The 3713-nt window shown below is 39.5% G+C and overlaps 1 non-coding gene across 1 annotated transcript; it reads left to right on the top strand.

The window, feature by feature from the left end:
* The first annotated feature begins 889 nt into the window (after positions 1-889).
* TRNAN-AUU (transfer RNA asparagine (anticodon AUU)) lies at positions 890-963 on the top strand. Its single transcript has one exon. It is a non-coding gene; the product is annotated as a tRNA-Asn (tRNA).
* Positions 964-3713: the final 2750 nt, after the last annotated feature.

The following is a 3713-nucleotide window of genomic DNA, read 5'->3' as shown; positions in this document are numbered from 1 at the left end:
ATGGATTTAACCAATTTATCTAAATGACCATTTTTGGATGTTTTCCAGTGTTTGTGAACAAATGGTCAATTGTAATTTGCTGCCACATATTAGCATAATTTTGTTTCAACTAGAAAAAAAAATTGGACAGATAATCTAAGTGTGGATCCAGTTTAAAGGTCCGTATTCACGGCCCGATTTTGGGGAGAGATGTGTGCTGAGCGAACTGCTCAGCACACATCTCTCCCCCCGCTCAGCACAGCGTGATGTGTGCTGAGCGTACGGGGGGTGGGGGGGGCGCTCATTTCACCCCCTGTGTAGGGCATTCTGTGTGTATCCAGCTTAACAGGTGTGAGCATCATACAACTACTGACTTGCGAGTAACTATACAGCAGCTCCATACCTTGTGACTTGAAGAAACACCAGTTAACCCCAGGAATGCTGCAGTCAAAGCAACAATTCCTCTTCTTCAATTACCATTTTAATAATAGGGTAAAGAAAATGAAGTGGATTTTTGAAAGAAAATAATACTGTCAATATACTATTAAAACAAATTAAAATGGTAAAAGTTATTGTACTTTAAGTAAAAATAAAAGAGACAAAATATCAATCCCAGTTTTGGATTACTTTAATTAACAAAAAAAATGCATATAGCAGAGGATAGTTTCAATCTGCCTACCTCTGGGTTATGGGCCCAGCATGCTTCCATTGCAGTACTCTGCTGCACATGTAAGTGCAAGAGATCCTGAAGCACTCACTCATCATGGGAAAGTACCAATGTGTTTCTTCGTTGGTTGATGGAAGAAACATCTTACAAAAACTCTCCAGATTATTGACTTTTTAAAGTTTTTCTAGGAAACGTTTTAGATGAATGCTTATTAGCCTTTGTCAGTATGGACTTTTGCAAAGTGTCTCTGTGGCGCAATCGGTTAGTGTGTTTGGCTATTAACCAAAAGGTTGGTGGTTCAATCCCACCCAGGGACGTAATTAACCTTGTGATCAGATTTTGGTGATATTTAAGTAGACAAGTCAAAATTTCAAACCTCCTCTTATGGTGTAGGGTACATGGCCTTCTCTGATGTAATCAGAGTTAGATTTGATTCAGTGATTTTATAAAAAACAGCTAGGAAGCACAATTTAGCAGTGGGTTGCAGAGAAAAAAAATATGCTGGCAGAAAAATCCAATCGAGTGATTAAACAGCTCTTCATTTTCTGGCTTTATTTTTATGCTAACAAATTTGTTCTCTGAAAAGTGTCCACAAAGCCAAGTCTCTGATTAACACCTTTGTAAGGATGGTTTTTCACCTATTACTAAATTAAACTTGCTTCATTGGAAAGGCAGCAAGATGCATCCTCATTTCAATGTCTACTGAAATAATACAAGTTGACACCAGGAAACATTAACGCCACTGCATCCTTGCTGCTTTCTCATGTGGAAGTCTGTTTAATGTGAAAACAAATGTGTGTGTTTTTTTCAACCTGGAAGCCCAACATCGATTAAGATCGATCTTAAATAGACCCCTGGGTTTTAAGGATAACCATGGTTGAGTCCAATGGTTAATTCACATTGACCGAAGTTCTAATTAAGTCACCTGTGCTCAAGCATGATATCCTTAAAATCTGGATTGCAATGACAGCATTTTGGAACTATGCCTAAGGGTTTAATTTTTACATTTATCCACTGACAATAAATCTACCTACAATATCCCTGTAACTGTTATGATTACAGTATTTCACTAAATAATTTAATTTGCTGAACCTTCTGTAAAAAGAAATATTAAGCTGCTGTAATTCCCAGATGCAGCAAATTTGTTAGCTAGTGGGCAAAACCATGTGCACTGCAGGGATGGGGGGGGCAGATATAACATTTGCAGAGAGATTTAGGTGGCTTATATTGTTTGTGTGCAGGGTAAATACTGGCTGTTTTGTTTTTACACTGCAATTTAGATTTCAGTTTGAACACACCGCACCAAAATCTAACTCTCTCTGCACATATTATACACCCCCCCCCCCTGCAGTGTACATGGTTTTAGCTAATAAATTTGCTGCTGTGATCAGATCTGAGTTAAGCCCTATGTATTTGGCACTGGCAAAGGGTTAGAGGCCTTGCTGTAGAGCTCACACCTTTCTTATCATGCATTGTAATATTTCCTATGTCCTGATGTTGTGCTCTCTGCTCCATCCAAGTAAACAGCAATGTAGCATGGCTATCAAAGAGCGTGAAGATTGCAGATTTCCTGGGATTAATGCTAAGGAATGCTATTCCAGAGGCTGCTGCTTTAATTCAAGTGTCACTGGGGTTAAATGGTGTTTTTACCTTAAAAACACAGGTAGAGTATATAGTACAGTGGTAAAGTGGGAGCATGTAGTGCTATTGATTACAGATTTGATGGAGCTTAAACATGGATAAGGTCCATGGCTCTAAGAGTTTATCTTGTGTATCCTTTATTCTTAGTCATGGTCAGATAAGATTAGAAAATACCATTTAAGTGGAAATTTCCTGTTAGCTGTTTTTCAGTTTGCTCAACTGTCTGATTAACTGGTCCTAAAAAAAGGACCAAAGGAGCTAAATTGCCCTGTGATCTAGCTAAATTGCCCCAGTTAAAAAAAAAAAAAAAACTAAGCTGCTGTAATTCCTGGATGTTTCCTTACTGCATCAACAGGAAGTGACAAGAAACAATGTAATGTGGAACCGTACAGCAGAAGGGATTGCGGCTACCCCACAATAAGTGCAGCGGAATGTAAGAAGAGGCATATACAGTGTGGTGTGGCTGTAGATGAGCTTAGGGGTTTCTGTTAGAGTTCTTCTACTTCTAACTACTCGTACATAAATGAGTAAGCAGCCGATTTATTAAACCTGGTGAAATGATAATTTGCATGGTGATAAAGTACCAGCCAATCAGCTCCTAATTGCCATGTCACAGGCTGGGTTTGAAAAATGACAGTTAGGAGCTGACTGGCTGGTACTTTATCACCTTGCACTTTATCAGTTCACCAGGCTTAATAGATCTGCCCCAATGTTTCAAAATGGAATGCATCAAGAGAACGGTGTTAGTATTGTATAAATACACACAGCTCCTGGTATTTCCTTGTGGTCTCCCATCCAAGTACTATAACCAGGACCAACACTGCTCAGCTTCCATGATCAGGAGAGATTGGGCAAATCCAGTGTGCTGTGGCTGTAGATGAGCTGGTGGTTTCTGTTACAGCTCTTCTACTTCTAACTTCTGGTACATAAAAGAATACATGTAAAAATTAAATGTACCAAGAAAATGGTGTTGGTAGTTTAAAAACACCTAAAGAATCTGATACTACCAAGCAGTCTCCCATCCATGTATTAACAAAGTCCAATACTGCTTTGCTTCAAAAATCAAATGAGATTGGGCATATCCAGTGTGGTGTGGCTTTAGATAAGCTTTGTGGTTTCTGTTAGAGCTCTTCTACTTCTAACTACTGGTACATTAATGAATATGTATAAGGTTGTAGTTTATCCAATATGCCTTTACTACCTTACCTTTCAACCCCCCCTCCCTCCCCTCTTCTCCTTATAGCTTCCTTAGTTCTCTCCTCCTCGTGTGTGCGTTATTTGTTTTCTCATACGTCCTAGAGGATGCTGGGGTCACATTAAGAACCATGGGGTATAGACGGGATCCGCAGGAGACATGGGCACTTTAAGACTTTCAAAGGGTGTGAACTGTCTCCTCCCTCTATGCCCCTCCTCCAGACTCCAGTTT

Source organism: Pseudophryne corroboree, unplaced genomic scaffold (genome assembly GCF_028390025.1).
Source record: "Pseudophryne corroboree isolate aPseCor3 unplaced genomic scaffold, aPseCor3.hap2 scaffold_428, whole genome shotgun sequence".
Taxonomy (NCBI): domain Eukaryota; kingdom Metazoa; phylum Chordata; class Amphibia; order Anura; family Myobatrachidae; genus Pseudophryne; species Pseudophryne corroboree.
This window is presented reverse-complemented; position numbering and strand designations above follow the sequence as displayed.